This window comes from Hordeum vulgare, chromosome 6H (genome assembly GCF_904849725.1).
Source record: "Hordeum vulgare subsp. vulgare chromosome 6H, MorexV3_pseudomolecules_assembly, whole genome shotgun sequence".
Classification (NCBI taxonomy): domain Eukaryota; kingdom Viridiplantae; phylum Streptophyta; class Magnoliopsida; order Poales; family Poaceae; genus Hordeum; species Hordeum vulgare.
In genome coordinates this window covers 480,146,303-480,163,968 of record NC_058523.1, presented here as the reverse complement: position 1 = coordinate 480,163,968, position 17,666 = coordinate 480,146,303, and positions in this window count along the sequence as shown.

Sequence of the window (17,666 nt, the reverse complement as noted above, 5' to 3'; positions counted from 1 at the left end):
ACTGGCTTTACTTTGGGGTCAATGTTAAGATGGTGCTCAACGAATTCTCTCGGTACACCTGGCATGTCAGAAGGTTTCCACGCGAAGATGTCCCGATTCTCACGTATGAATTCGACGAGCGCGCTTTCCTATTTGGGATCCAGACCCGTCCCTATAGTGAACTGCTTGGTTGAGTCGCGAGGCGTGAAGTCTATAACCTTGGTATCATCCGTTGGCTTAAACTTGAGGGGCGACTCAGATTCGATTGTTGGCCTCTTGAGCGGCGTCATGTCTGCCGGGTCAACATTGGCTTGGTGAAACTTGAGCTCCTCGGCTGCGCAAGCCATCTCGGCATAAGGTGCATCTCCTTCTTCGCACTCTTGGGCTATCTTCCTGTCTCCGCTGATCGTAATAGGCCCCTTAGGACCAGGCATCTTGAGCTTGAGATAAACATAACATGGGCGAGCCATGAATCGCGCATAAGCCGGCCTTCCAAACAATGTGTGGTAAGGGCTCTTGATTTTAACCACCTCAAACATGAGTGACTCGCTCATGTAATTGGACCCTATGCCAAAAGCCATGTTAAGTTTAATCCACCCAATTGGATATGCCGACTTACCCAGAACAATGCCGTGGAAAACCGTGGACGACGGCATCAAGTCTTTCTCCAAGAGATTCATCCTTCAAAAGGTATCGAAGTACATGATGTTAATGGTGCTGCCTCCATCCATAAGGACTTTGGAAAGGGTGTATCCTCCGACTTGGGGAGCCACGACCAAAGCCAAGTCGCCAGGGTTATCAACTCGGGGCGGGTGATCCTCCCAACTCCAGGTTATGGGCTGCTCACACCAATGAAGGTACCTGGGGAGCACCGGTTCAGCCACGCTGAAAGTTCTATGTTTCACCTTCTGGTCCCGTTTGTACGTGCTGGTGGAGAACACATGATACTGCCCGCTGTTCAGCTGCTTAGGGTTATTCTGGAAACCGCTACGATCATCCTGTCGCTGGAGATCCCCTTGCGGACCCGGGTTATACTGCTGTTGGCTGTGAACTTGGTACTGTCCTCTATTAGGCTGTGACTCGCCCTATGGACCCGGGTTAGGGAAACCGCCGAACGGGCTTTGGCGTGACCCGAGAGCACCGAACTGTTCCTGTCGCTGGCCCTGATCACCTCCTTGGCCTCTCTTGAGGGCCTCAGCTCGGAACGCCAGCATCACATAGCAATCCTCCCAAGAGTGGGTCGCTGGCCCCTCAGCCGTAGCATGCTGTGGGTAGGGGCCCTTGAGCATCTCATGATAGTTGCGCGGCTTCTTCCCACTAAAACCCTGCTTCTTCTGGCGCTGGTTTCCGTTGCCAATATTAGTATTAGCAACGAAATATGTGGGACCTTCTTGTTGTGTTCTTTTACCTTGCGCCCCATGGTTGTGGTTACCCCGTCCTTGAAACTGGGAGTGCCCTTTTGATGACTCGCCCTTCCCGGCGGTGCTAATCTTGTCATCATCCTCTCCAGGATCCTTGGTGTCATCTGACTCAGTGTATCTGGTGAGGGTGTGCATCAACTCGCCTATGTCCCGCACCATACGCTTAAGTCACCCCAGCTTCAACACCAGAGGCTCATAATGGCAAATTTTCTCCAGAATCAACACTGCCTGAGCCGCCGAGATGCCGTCCGACGAATGAATGACCTCTGCAACTCGCCATGTCCAATGATGGGCCGACTCGTCCGGTCGCTGAACGCAATGTTGTAAATCGATGATGGTCATCGGGCGTTTGCAAGTCCCTCGGAAATTTTTGATGAAGTGCTCCTTTAACTCTGCAAAGTGTTGATGGAGTTAGATGGCAGGTTTTTCAACCACGCACGCGCCGTTCCTTCAAGCATCATAGTGAAATACTTGGTGCAAACCGCCTCGTTCACGTCGAGCATGTCCATTGCAAGTTCGTAACTCTCAATCCATGACCCTTGTTCGAGATCTGGTGTGTAATTGGGTACCTTCCTTGGCCCTTTGAAATCCTTCGGCATCCGCTCATTGCGTAGAGCGGGCGTGAGACAAGACACCCCGATGTGCCTGCCTCCGGCATCGAGCGGTGTGGGAGGTGTGTGGGTATAAGCCGGATAGCCCTGACCCGCCGCAGCTGCCGTCTCCATCTAACGCGCGGATCGCGCTGCATCCACAATGTCTTGGTCTCGCGTATCGCGCACCCCGAGCGGGTTGGTCTGAGGCAAACGTCGTTGCCCACTGGTCACCGCGGGTTGGTCCTCGTGGCGACTCCTGGTGTGACTCGCCTGGGGCGTGTAGTGTAACTGGTCAAGGCTGTGTGAGTATTGCGCGTGTTGGACCACTGCTGTCTTCAGCATCTCGATGGCGTTTCTTGCCTCCACCTCACCCGTGGAGTTTCCGTAGATTGGGAGGGACTCCAAGTGGCGGGTCGCCGCGAGCACATTATCCATGGGATTTGAGAAGTGACCTTGTGGTGTCTAGAAGCGAGTTGCATGGGCATCCGTTGGTTGAGGTGGTGGCGGGTTAGGTGGTTGAACCGGACCTCCCCCTGGAGAGGCTCGCAAAGGTTGATCAGGTCCCGCCCCAGGAGTGCGTGGGGTGTCGAAGAGGCGAGTTGGATGTAAGTCGCCCGGGAGGCGACCGCGATGCCTCCTCTGGTGAATAGCATCGAACGCACGTTGTTGTCTCTTGAGCCGCCAGCCTTCGTTGTTCAGCCGTTCCATCTCTGCAGTGATCCTGGCCTGCTGCATCGCCATCCTGGCGGCTTCCGCTTCCTTGTCCCGTTGGGCTTTGGCCATCCCCTCCCACAGCTTCGCCAGCTCGGCGTTGATCATTTCCTGATTCTCTGCCGTCACCGCGGTTGTCATGACCTTGGTGACCTCCGCCGTTAAGTCCGCCATGGCTTGAGCCGGGGTTTTCGAAGTCTCGCCAGTCTCATTGTTGCCGGCCGGGTTTTGCTGAAGTTGTGCCGCCCCTGCCATGTAGATGGGGATTTGTCGACGGGATCTTTCAAGGATCTCGGGGTCCATCGCCAGTGACAACCCTCGAAGTTGTCCTTCGTGAAGGGGATGAATTGAATCTGTCTCGCCCATGGATGACTCACCATAAAAATTGACGGGGGTGACCTCCTGGACTGCTGGTTCATCTTGTACGCTAGCTCCCTGCGTAAAACCGACAAAAACATGGCGTCCCCTGTCCTGACGTGTGATGGGGAGGACGTACCTGGCCGGCTCGACGATGTTGGTGGAGGTGTCCGGCTCAGGCACGTGTGTTCCAATCATGCCGATGAAGATGTTGACCTTGCCGAAGGGGACTCTATGACCAGATTCGACTGAATCGGCTTCAGGCCCCCCACAACGAGTTATCGATGTAGTACCTTCCGCGGTGGCTCTTTGTCATGATGCCGACCGCATAGCTTTCTCACCCTAGTAGGGCTCCCTTTGAGAACTCAACTCCACCGTGCGCTAGCCCCACAGTGGGCGCCAACTAACGTGGTTTTGTTACGGTAGATGTCCTCGTGAAAGGACTTAATGAAGGAGTCATCGCACCTTGGTGGCTACTCAAAGGGGGTGAGCGAAAGCGAGACAAAAATTTACCTAGGTTCGACCCCTCGTGTGGAGGTAAAAGCCTACGTCCTGCTATGTGTAGATTGATGGTGGTTTCGATTACAAGGAGGGTGTAACTCACGTGACCTAGCTCTCAATGATTTCTAATTTGCCCTATCTTCCCCAGGGACTCGCCTTTATATACAGGTCGAGGCCCTAGGATTTACAAGAGTCCTAGCCATGCTACAGATCGTGGTCTTCCTTATCTCTAAGTCGCCATGCTTTCCAAGACGAGAAACCTCCTTGGCGGTCTATCCTCTGTATAGCTCCTGAACCGCCATCCGGCTCCTGGGCCCCTTGGGCCAAGGCTTGTATTACCAATAGATGAGTTGCCCCTTTAGTGACCTGGCCCAGCTAGGGCGGGTTACACCGCAGGTAATATCCCCAACAATAGCCATGTGGAAGCAGAAGACAATGAAAAGTTCCGTTGGGTTGAGGAGGTGCAATAGAGCCGACAGCCGCCTTGCAAGTGAGGTTCCCACCTTTCATCATAAGCTCGCAATGTTGAGACTCCATGATAGTATCCACGGGGTAGCTAGGAGCCGTGAAGTCATGCTGAACGGGCTCCATGGAAGCCATGCTGCTTCTCCACTGAGATGGCAAGGTACCTTCTGGGGTAGCTTCGTGCCGCTGAGATGGTTGGCCGGCAGCTCGCTGGCTCTCAAGTTCCTCAAGCTTTTGTAGTCTTGCATTGATCTTCCGCATGTCGCTCAGTTTCGCTTTCCTATTTCTCTCTCGGCTTTTGTAACCGTGTGCGTCGGGAAACCCAACCTTCCACAGAACGGACAGTGGTGTGCCTCATGTTCATCCAGGGTGCTCAGCATTCTCTCACATTTTCTTACTCTTGTCCGATGTCTTGTAGGCCACAAATGCGGGCCAGTGATCTCTTATCTTCTCAAATCGGCCGATAAATTCTGGCGTCTTCCCTTTGTCGACAAACATTGATTTCAAATAATTATTCCACCTCCTGAATAGATGTGTCGTCTTCTTAAGAGCACACGCCTTGACGGGTGGCTCTCTAACTGGCTTATTCGGATCCTCCTCTGGCGGTAGGGTAAAATTTGCCTTCAGCACGGTCCAAAGATCATCTTTCTGCCTATCGGCGACATAATCACCTTCATGGACGTCGTCCCCTTAGGATTATTCCATTGCTTGATGTTGATCGGGATGTTGTCCCTAACAATAGCTCCGCACTAAGCAGAAAATGTGTCCTTGGTCCAGAAGGGTAGAATCGGTAGGCTATCGTCCATGAGTGATGTGATTGTGAACTTTTCATCCATGCGCAACCTTCTCTTCGGGCCTCATCTCTTTACCGAAATTTGGCTTGATCCGGAGGGCTATAAAACAAGAAAGAAGAGTTAATATATGTACATACCTTTGGGCTTAATTAATATATATACCTCGCCGGACTTTGCAACAGCTCCCTCCTTTGTTCGGTCACCGGAGCCGTCATCATGGTCTCCTTCTTCCTTCGGCATTCGGTCACCGGAGCCATCATGATCATGTCCTTCCTCCTCCATTGTTCGATCACCCGAGTCGTCATCCTCTTCTTCCAGACCATCACAGTCGTTGAGATACGACAAGATATCACCTCCGTCGAGGATTATCTCCCCCAACAACTATTCTTGTTCCAAGTTTCTTTGGTCCATAGTTTCTACAAATATTTCAGCTCCTTGTATGAATAATCAAATTACACGAACTTCTATGTTTTAAAGATGGAGAAACTTTTTTATATTTCATTTCCAAATGTTGAATAGTTCGTAGATGTATGTTATGATATATAATGCAATAGATCTCAAGAGGCAAAAAGGTTTTCTTTCAGTTACAACCAATAATAAACTTAATACATCTTGAATTTTATCGAATATAATCTCGAATACATCTCTAGTATAATCTCTTCCACTCGCGGTTCATCATCAAACTGATCACCCAAAGAGCTGCCATTGTACTGAGGCACGGGTCGTGGAAACCCATGGAGAAGGAACCATAACAGGATCGTAGTTCGGGTGAGATCCCTGAAGAACCTTCCAGGTATTGGAGAACTTGGCATCCAACGCAACCAAGTAGCGACGGACGTGCTCATCCTCCTCCCTCACATGGCTAAGTACCAACTCCTCGGGGGATGGCTGCCCTGCACCAAAAGTGGCCCATGCGACCGCCACCAAAGAAGCTCCGAGTCAACGACGGGAGCCTAATTTCTCGGCAAGATGTGCACCCCAAAAGGTAGCAGCTCCCAGTGCCAGCCAGGCGGAGCCCACTCCCGCACATGCTGGCACCTATCAAGCAGGTGGTCGCCACCGAGTCGACGACGAGGATCTGGGATGGGCATCATCGACGCCGAGAACAATTTCTATAACTATTTAAAGCCCTACTATTTAAAGAACAAATCTGGAATTAATATATGTCGTTGATGATTTTTGTGCCAATTCCAATTTAATTAGGTACCAATGGGCAGAAATAGAGAAACAAATTTGCAGGAATAGAGAAACAAATATGCAAATTCCAATTTAATTAGGTAGCAATTTAATTAGGTAGCGGAGGAGCTCACTGGGGCCGATGGGCTCAGGGCGGCAACGACGACGGGCTCAGGGAGGCAACGATGACGTTGGGCTCGGGGGCGACGACGACGGGCTCGCGGCAACGACGACGACGACAAGCTTGTGGACGGTGATGACGACAGGCTCGGGGGGGGGCACGATGATGACGGGCTCGGGGACGGCGACGCCGACTGGGTCGGGGACGATGGCGACGACGAGCTCGGGGACGGCGATGACGACGAGCTCGGGGGGGGGGGGGGGGGGGGGGCGACGGCTACGGGATCGGGGGCGGTGGTGGCGACGGGCTCGGGGGCGGCGGCGACACCGGGCTCGGGGACGGCGACGACAACGAGGAGGACTGGATCGGGGGCGGCGATGAGGAGGAGGACTGGATCGGGGGCGGCGACGATGACGAGGACTGGCTCGGGGCCGGCGGCGCGGGGCAAATGGGAGAGGTTGGGGAAAATTCGATAACTCCCGCCCTATATGCAAAAACCTTTGGTCTCGGTTCGAGGCACAAACCGGGACCAATGCCACCCTTTCGTCCCGGTTGGTGCGGCAAACCAGGACTAAAGGCCAATTTTTAGCAGCCCAACGGGCGGGAACAAGAGACCTTTAGTCCCGGTTTGTGCCACAAATCGACACAAAAGGGTGTCATTGGTCCCAGTTGGTGCCACCAACCGACACGAAAGGCCTATGCCTGCCATAGCCGCGGTGTGGTTGGATGTTTAGTCCCACCTTGCTAGATGAGAGAGCTCGCCACTGGTTTATAAGCGCTGCTGCGCACACCATTTCGAGCTCCTCTCAACTGCAGGCTTCGGGCCTAATTTATCACTGCCTGTGGGCCTGAATCCGGGCCAAACTATCTGATTTGGTTTCTAGTCGTATTTACGCCGTGGTGGCCTAGTAGGTGGCATTTTTTTTAAATCTAGTTTTTTGTTTCGTTTTTTACTTTATTTATATTATTTTGTTCCTACTTACTGTTTTTCTGTGATTCTTTTTGCATTTACGTCACAAAAATTTATAAAATTTCTGTTAGTCCCATTAGTTTTAAATTTAAATAGTTTAAATTTAATATTTTTTAAATTTATGTGAATCACTAGTTTGTGAATAACTTTACTAAAAAATAGATTTTTGAGTGATTCTTTTTCCTACTATTTAATATTACTATGTTTTATCATTACATTAAATTTGACAGGTTTCAGTTTATTTTAAATGTCTGTTTTAATCAAAAAAAGATTTGGTTATTTTAGTTTGCCATTAATGTTTCTAACAAAAAATAGTTTGAACTCCAAACGAAAACTCATCTCTTACAAAAGGGATTTCATTTTTTTGAACTTATTTGAACTCCAGACTTTTTTTGTGTTCAAAATGCACCATTCAAGGCCACATCATCAATTTTCAGCACTTTCTAACTTCATTTGGTATTTTTCATGCATTTACTGATTTTTTTGAGCTAAATGACCCAGAAATTGAAAAGCACTACAAATGAACTCTGAATAGGTTGAAAGTTGGCATGGTATCATCATTTCACCCACATAGCATGTGCTAAATATTTGCAAGGGTTGACGCAAAAACTGGATGCACTTCGTGTACAAATCAGACAATCTCTTTCGAAGTATCAAGGTTTCATACGAAAGCTCATCTGTTACAAAAGGGATTTCTTTTTTTGGAACTTATTTGAACTCGAGACTTTTTGTGTGTTCAAAATGAACCATTCAAGGCCACATCATCAATTTTTAACACTTTCTGACTTCATTTGGTATTTTTCATGCATTTACAAATTTTTTTAGCTAAATGACATGGAAATTGAATAGCACTACAATGAACTCTGAATAGGTTGAAAGTTGGCATGGTATCATCATTTCACCCAGATAGCATATGCTAAAAAGTTGAGAGGGTTGCCGCAACAACTGGATGCAGTTCGTGTACAAATCAGACAATCTATTTCGAAGTATCAGGGTTTCATACGAAAACTCATCTTCTACAAAAGGGATTTCATTTTTTTGAACTTATTCGAACTTCGTACTTTTTGTGTGTTCAAAATGAACCATTCAAGGTCACATCATCAATTTTCAACACTTTCTGACTCCATTTGGTGTTTTTCATGCATTTATTGATTTTTTTAGCTAAATGACCCAGAAATTGAGAAGCACTACAAATGAACTCTGAATAGGTCGAAAGTTTGGCATGGTATCATCATTTCACCCACATAGCATGTGCTAAAAAGTTGAGAGGATTGCTGCAAAAACTGGATGCACTTCGTGTACAAATCGAATTTATTTCGAAGTATGAGGGTTTCATACGAAAACTCATCTGTATCAAAAGGGATTTCATTTTTTGGGACTTATTGGAACTGCAGACTTTTTGTGTGTTCAAAATGAACCATTCCAGGCCACATGTTCAATTTTCAACACTTTCTCACTTCATTTGGTATTTTTCATGCATTTACTGATTTTTTTTGAGCTAAATGACCCAGAAATTGAAAGGCACTAAAAATGAAATTTGAATAGGTTGAAAGTTGGCATGGTATCATCATTTCACCCACACAGCATGTGCTAAAAAGTTGAGAGGGTTGCCGCAAAATCTGGAGGCACTTCGTGTACAAATCGGACAATCTCTTTCGAAGTATCACAGTTTCATACGAAAACTCATGTGTTACAAACAAGATTTCTTATTTTGAACTTATTCGAACTACAGCCTTTTTGTGTGTTCGTAATGAACCATTCAAGGCCAGATCATCAATTTTCAACACTTTCTGACTTCATTTGGTATTTTTCATGAATTTACTGATTTTTTTGAGTTAAATAACCCAGAAATTGAAAAGCACTACAAATGAACTCTGAACAGGTTTAACGTTGGCATGGTATCATCATTTCACCCACATAGCATGTGCTAAAATGTTGAGAGTGTTGCCGCAAAATCTGGATGCACTTCGTGTACAAGTCTGACAATCTCTTTCGAAGTATTAGGGTTTCATATGAAAAATCATCTCTTACAAAAGGGATTTCATTTTTTTGAACTTATTTGAACTCCAGACTTTTAGTGTGTTCAAAATGAACCATTCAAGGCCACATAAACAATTTTCAACACTTTCTGACTTGATTTTGTATTTTTCATGCATTTACTAATTTTTGTCATCTAAATGACCCAAAAATTGAAAAGCACTACAAATGAACTCTGAATAGGTTGAAAGTTGGCATGGTATCATCATTTCATCCACATAGCATGTGCTAAATATTTGCAAGGGTTGACGCAAAAACTGGATGCACTTCGTGTACAAATCGGACAATCTCTTTCCAAGTATCAATGTTTCATACGGAAGCTCATCTGTTACAAACGGGATTTCATATTTTGAATTTATTTGAACTCCAGAATTTTTGTGTGTTCAAAATGAACTATTCAAGGCCACATCATAAATTTTTAACACTTTCTGACTTCATTTGGTATTTTTATGCATTTACTGATTTTTTTGAGCTAAATGACTTGGGATTTGAAAAGCACTAAAATGAACTCTGAATAGGTTGAAAGTTGGCATGGTATCATCATTTCACCCAGATAGCATGTGCTAAAAAGTTGAGAGGGTTGCCGCAACAACTGGATGTAGGTCGTGTACAAATCGGACAATCTATTTCGAAGTATCAAGGTTTCATACGAAAACTCATCTTCTACAAAAGGGATTTCATTTTTTGAACTTATTCCAACTCCAGACTTTTTGTGTGTTTAAAATGAACCATTCAAGGCCACATCATCAATTTTCAACACTTTGTGACTCCATTTGGTATTTTTCATGCATTTATTGATTTTTTAGCTAAATGACCCAGAAATTGAAAAGCACTACAAATGAACTCTGAATAGGTTGAAAGTTTGGCATGGTATCATCATTTCACCCACATATCATGTGCTAAAAAGTTGAGAGGATTGCTGGAAAAAATGGATGCACTTCGTGTACAAATTGGTTTTTTTCGAAGTATGAGGGTTTCATTCGAAAACTCATCTGTATAAAAAGGGATTTCATTTTTTGGAACTTATTGGAACTCCAGACTTTTTGTGTGTTCAAAATGAACCATTCCAGGCCACATGTTCAATTTTCAACACTTTCTAACTTCATTTGGTATTTTTCATGAATTTACTGATTTTTTTAGCTAAATGACCCAGAAATTGAAAGGCACTAAAAATGAACTCTGAATAGGTTGAAAGTTGGCATGGTATCATCATTTCACCCACATATCATGTGCTAAAAAGTTGAGAGGGTTGCCGCAAAATCTGGAGGCACTTCGTGTACAAATCAGACAATCTCTTTCGAAGTATCGCAGTTTCATACGAAAACTCATGTGTTATAAAAGGGATTTCATTATTTTGAACTTATTCGAACTCCAGACTTTTTTAGTGTTCATAATGAACCATTCAAGGCGAGATCATCAATTTTCAACACTTTCTAACTTCATTTGGTATTTTTCATGAATTTATAGATTTTTTTGAGCTAAATGACCCAGAAATTGAAAAGCACTACAAATAAACTGTAAATAGGTTTAAAGGTGGCATGGTATCATCATTTCACCCACATAGCATGTGCTAAAAAGTTGGGAGGGTTGCCGCAAAAACAAGAGGCACTTCATGTACAAATCGTACAATCTCGTTCGAAGTATCAGTGTTTCATACGAAAACTCATGTGTTACACAAGTAATTTCATTTTTTTGAACTTATTTGAACTCCACACTTTTTGTGCGTTAAAAATGAACGATTCAAGGGCACATCTTAAATTTTCAACACTTTCTGACTTCATTTGGTATTTTTAATGCATATACTGATTTTTTGAGATAAATGACCCAGAAATTGAAAAGCACTACAAATGAACTCTAAATAGGTTAAAAGTTGGCATGGTATCATATTTTCACCCACATAGCATGTGCTAAAAAGTTGAGAGGGTTGCAGCAATAACTGGAGGAACTTCGTGTACAAATCGGACAATCTCTTTCGAAGTACTAGGGTTTCATACAAAAACTCATCTGTTACAAAGGGATATCATTTTCTGAACTTATTTGAACTCCAGACTTGTTTTGTGTATTCAAAATGAACCATTCAAGGCCACATCCACAATTTTCAACACTTTCTGGCTTCATTTGGTATTTTTCATGCATTTATTGATTTTTTGAGCTAAATGACCCACAAATTGAAAAGCGCTACAAATGAATTCTGAATATGTTTAAAGTTAGCATGGTATCATTCTTTCACCCATATAGCATGTGCTAAAAAGTTGAGAGCGTTGCCGCAAACACAGGATGGACTTCCTGTACAAATCGGGCAATCTTTTTCGAAGTATGAGGGTTTCATACGAAAAGTCATGTATGACTAAATGGATTTCATTTTTTTGAACTTATTTGAACTCCATACTTTTTGTGTGTTCAAAATGCACCATTCAAGGACGCATCATCAATTTTTAACACTTTTTGACTACATTTTTTTTTTCATGCATTTACTGATTTTTTGAGCTAAATGACCCGGAAATTTAAAAGCACTACAAATGAACTCTGATTAGGTTGAAAGTTGGCATGGTATCATCATTTCACCCACATAGCATGTGCTAAAAAGTTGAGGGGGTTGCCGCAAAAACTGGATGGACTTTGTGTACAAATCGGACAATCTCTTCCAAAGTATCGGGGTTTCATACGAAAACTCATCTGTTAGAAAAGGGATTTCATTTTTTTGAACTTATTTGAACTCCAGACTTTTTGTGTGTTCAAAATGAACCATTCATGGCTACATCTTCAGTTTTCAACACTTTCTGACTTCATTTCATATATTTCTTGCATTTACTATATTTTTGAGCTAAATGACCCAGATATTGAAAAGCACTAGAAATGAACTCTGAATAGGTTGAAAGTTGGCATGATATCATCATTTCACCCATGTAGCATGTGCTAAAAAGTTGAGAGGGTTGCCGCAAAAACTAGAGGCACTTCGTGTACCAATCGTACAATCTCTTTCGAAGTATCACGGTTTCATACAAAAACTTATCTGTTACAAAAGAGATTTCATTCTTTTGAACTTATTTGAACTCCAAACTTTTTGTGTGCTCAAAATGAACCATTCAAGGCCACATTATCAATTTTCAACACTTTCTGACTTCCTTTGGTATTTTTCATGCATTTACTGATTTTTTGAGCTTAATGACCCAGAAATTGAAAAGCACTACAAATGAACTCTGATTAGGTTAAAAGTTGGCATGGTATCATCATTTCACCCACATAGCATGTGCTAAAAAGTTGAGGGGGTTGCCGCAAAAACTGGATGCACTTTGTGTACAAATCGGACAATCTCTTTCGAAGAATCAGGGATTCATACGAAAACTCATCTCTTACAAAAGGGATTTTTTTAACTTATTGGTACTCCAGACTTTTTGTGTTTCACACATTATTACCTATGTAATAATATCGTTTTGTTGTTTTAATTAGTGGTTGAGCCAAGTAAGTCCTTTGGGATGGTCTACGGTGTTTGCAATTTGATTTTCCTGAATAAACAGAAACTTTCGCCCTCAATACAGGAATTTTTCAAATTCATTGGTACATGATTTTGATCTAATTTTTTTTTGCACAAAATGGATATACAATTTACCCAGATCGTCTTAATTTTTCATAATTTTTGGAGTTACATAAGTATTCAAATTATACATATTACTTTAGACTGTTCTGTTTTTGACAAATTCTATTTTCTTTGTGTTGCTTCCGTATTTTGATGTATCTATGGGTTGTATCGGGGGGTATGAACCATGGAGAAGTTGGAATACAGTAAATATTACACCAATATGAATAAATTATGAGTTCACAACACTACCTAAAGTGGTGATGAATAAAGAAAGGGCTAAACCATTCAAATTTGGAAACTATAATGGCACAAACAGAAACTAGACATATATAAATTGGTCCAAGCACTACATAATAATACATGTCCTAGCAGTACATAATAATAGCTAGCATAGATATATATACAAGTGTTTGCCGTTGTGAATACTACTCGTCTGAATCAGAATGTCCCCAAGCTCGTGCGAGGTGACGCTGGCCATAGTTCATGATTTGAATCTTGTGGTACAACTTGTATGAAACGTATGCATACTTAATGTTGATAGGGTCAAGTGGGGTCCTCCCCACTATTTGTTCTGATACTTTGGGAATTTGGTCTTCATATGATGGTACTCCTCGTCGATCAAGGCGACTGCCATATCAGCCATCGAAGCCCTCTCATGTTGAAGGCTGAATATGTCTTGGGTATCAATGTGGCAGTCAACTGGTATTTGAATACCAAAGTTGTGCCTCATCTTCAGCTTGTTGTTCCTTATGTCAACGCTAGCAAAACATATGCCGCTGCGAAGGAAGTCCATGAGTTCTGGAAAATGCTTGTCACTACTGCAACAACAACAAATTAAAATGGAACAAATGTTACGTACTGCTGCAACAAGGAAAAATGTTTCACTACAACTAAAGTGAAATTTATCTTTACGATTCAAATGGAACATATTGCTATCCTATGCAATTTTCATATCCTATGAATTGATCAAGAAACCGTAAATTGCATATTGCTATCCAATGGAACCTAGAGAGATCACTATATGCAATTTTCATAACCTTGGATCAAAGAAAGCCTCAAAACTTACCAACGGAAAATTGTTTCACTACAACTAAAGAGAAATTGATCTTTATAGGATTCCAATGGAACATGTTGCTGTCTATGCAATTTTCATATCCTATGAATTGATCAAGAAACCCTCAATTCACTATCGAATGGAACATATATAGAAACTGCATATTGCTATCCAATGGAACCTAGAGAGATCACTATATGCAATTTTCATAACCTTGGATCAAAGAAACCTTGAAAACATACCAATGGAAAATTGTTTCACTACAACTAAAGAGAAATTTATGTTTATAGGGTTCCAATGGAACCTATTGCTATCCTATGCTATCTTCATATCCTATGAAATGATCAAGAAACCCTCAATTAATTATCCAATGGAACATATATAGAAACTGCATATTGCTATCCAATGGAACCTAGAGAAGATCACTATATGCAATTTTCATAACCTTGGATCAAAGAAAGCCTCAAAACTTACCTCGCCCATTGGAATATCAAGACATGGTGTTTGAAACAAAGCTGGATGACGGCAACACCTTGTTGGTTGGCCGTGTACTCCAGATCAAGCCCCAAGAAAGCCTCTATATAGCTCCTCCGTGGTGTAAAGTCATGCCTGCAACTGTCCAAGAAAACGCGATACCTCCCTTCTCTCGTTCGTGTACATGACATCGAGTTGGGTCGTGCCATGTGAGAGAACCTCTCCGGTTCGAGTCGGCATGGTGCAAGAAGAATGGAAGAAGAGAGGGGAAGAAGGGAGGAATAAGAAGACAGGAAGAAGAGAGGAGAGCGCTACAAGAGAAGAACACAGAATGGCGAGAGACTCTGCTTCGGTTCTGCTTCTCATCGCTGGAAACGACGCGGGAGGTGAACCATTTGGACCTTTAGTCCTGGGTTGAGCAACAAACCGGGATTAAAGGGTGATATGAACGGTTGCCACCACCACTTAGACCGGTTTGACCCACCAACCTGGACTAAAGGGGGATATGAACGGTTGCTGGCCTATTGGTCTCGGTTCGTGTCTGGAACCGGGAACAATGGTGTGAGACGAACCGGGAGCAATGGCCCACGATGTCTGGCCGGCACCCTGGCCTCACAAACCGGGCCCAATGGCTCCATAGGTCCCGGTTTGTGTGTGAACCGGGACTAATGGGATTTCAGGCCCTGGACCAAAGCCCTCTTTTCTACTAGTGGTGTGGCACACCAACCATTTGGGCATGCCGGTCCTTCGCATTGTCGTGGACAGCTCGCCATTGGCTTGTGCACCACTCATCCACCAATGCCTCCCAACAATCCATCTGATCCGTACACCATCTCGGGGGCACCTATAAGTTAGTAAGGAAAAATTTGAGTGCTACGCCTATGAATCAAATCAAGAAAACTACGTACAAAGCCTTAAGAATAGGTAATTACCTTCATGTACTGCTCCTTCAGATACTTTCCGCGGCACAACTTCTTGTCCTTCTTAATACCCTGCATGGCGTAGTAGTCTCGAACAACCTGCAACCGAGCCTCGTGGCATAACTTCTGTAATAGCCGCTTGCACTTGGCCTCGATAACATTGGCCGCCGCATCCTCATATCCCTCTTCACAACTGTAGAAGGTTTGCAATCAAATAAGACAACACTGATTAGTACAATAACTAGCTATATTGTTAATATATTTCCCAATATCTATTGGTCACCATCTCGGCCCTCGTGTGGCATATGACACCATCGATAATCTCCTCTGGCGGGGCCTGGGCAGACTGGTAGTGCTCCCAGGTAAATCCTAGTGTAGGAAGCTCACCCTCACCGGGCAACATGACAAACCACGGGAAATTTTCCCAGCAAAGCACAACAAGTAAGGTGTTCGGCTTGCGGACTCCAAGGGGGAGCTCCCAACCCCTACAGTATGACACAGTCAACACATTAGTTATTTGAAGAAACTTGAAGGCAGAAGGTACAAAAAGAGTAAATGCACTTACTTCTCCCCTTGAGGCCTAATCACCGGCCTCTACTCGTAGGTCGCCGGCACGATCGGGAGATGTGTACTACCATGCTGGTACACGGTGAACCCCTCAACCACCTCACCCTCACTATCAGTAGACTCATCACCGGCCTCCCTGCCTCCATCAGAATGGCCACCCGACCCTTCTATCTGATCCAGCCAGGTATCCCATCCGGACGTCTCCACGTTGGCAAAATCCTGTGGGGCGGGAGTCTCCTGGGACGTAGACCATGGTACACGAGTCTCGTGGGCCGAAGCCTTAGGAACCGGAGTCTCAAAGGTTGAATGCCCTTCGACCCAAGGCTCCTGCACCGGAGTCCCCGTAGCCTCCACCTCAAACGGGTCCACCATAGTAGTCTTGTGCTCGGGTGAATCAGCTGGAGGTGGCGGCGAGGACGGTCTACCAGTCTTTCTACCTCTCATGCAGCCACGTCATGTACCCTTTGCCTTCTTCATGCCTCGCCGATCCCCTCTCCTGGTGGGCAATGACACCGACAAAGAAGCACATGCGATGTCCCCGAACTGTCTACCAATAATCTACGTGGAGACTAGGGTGGAATGAAAGTACCCCTCGCATGGGCCGCCGTGCGATTTATACCCGTGCCCACCATCTTTCAACACCTGCCATGATAAAGAGAAAAATAAATTAGTACAACATCAAAAAATCGAATACCTAACATGAATAATAATATATACATATATAATTTAAGTTGGGATGCATATAAACTAATAATAGTGTGGATCAATAAATGCATCGTCACCATCACTATCACGCGTGTCTTCATGAATGACGTGCTCATCGGGTTCACGGGCATCAACTTGTGGAAGGCCTTTCTGTAATCGGTCAAGCATTGATAAGTCATCCGCAGTTGTAACCTCTTCTAGTTCCGGTTCTGCTGGTTGCGGCTCAAGGGTGAAGTCGGATTCACTGTCGCTGTCTACTTCCATGTTTTGGGGTGAAGTACAATGGTTCTTGAAACGTTTCTTTGAAAGACGTGTTTCTTGGAAGAATTCTCAATCATATGTGTCTCGTTAATGTGAGGTTCATAATCCTATTCATCTGGGAGAGGTGGTCTAGCATGTGGCGGCACTTCATAAATAACATCCCAACCATTCAGATTCTTATTAGTTTGGGAGGCCCACGGTAGATAGAAAACTTGGGTCGCCTGTTGAGCTGTAATATAGACACCAGGAACATCTAAATGGGTCCTCATCTTGATTTCAACTAGCTCTATATGTTCATGATTCCTTCTAGTCTCCTTCGGCTAGAACCAATAACATTTGAAGACTATGACCTTCGGTGGGTTTTCACCATTGAATTGAAGTTCATAAATTGCTTCAGCTCTTCCATAATACTCGGTACCTCCTTCGCGGATAGTAGAGACACCACAATTTGTAGATTTATGGTCGGTCATAGATAGCTCTTTGCCAAAGAATGAAAGTGATACGCGTTGATGTTGTATCTCTCAAATGAACGGACCTTATAGTCAAAACCATTAGTGACTTGTCTCAATTCGATGTCCATAGACTCTGAATTAGCCTACAAGTTCAATATGAAATGATTGTTGCATTAGCCGCAAATTACACCAAGAAATGAAACCGGGATAGCCGCCTCCATGCATTGCGAGAAGCTCATACTCTTCGACGGAATCAATTTGGATGACCTCTCCATCTGGGAATTTGGTGACGTATCAACCGTATCAAATATCCGGGAATAAGAGCAGTTCAAAGGAATTAGAAGTTGCAAAAAATGTACCGAGAACTTACTTGATGTACGACCGCACTTCTGTTAGGTTGTTGAAGATATACAACAAAATGGTCCGCCATTTTTTGACATCTATGTTATTGATTTCGAAGCACCGGCTAGTGCGAGCTTCCCTTTGAATAGGATGAGGTTGGATCCACCCTTTTTAGGGTCGCCATCA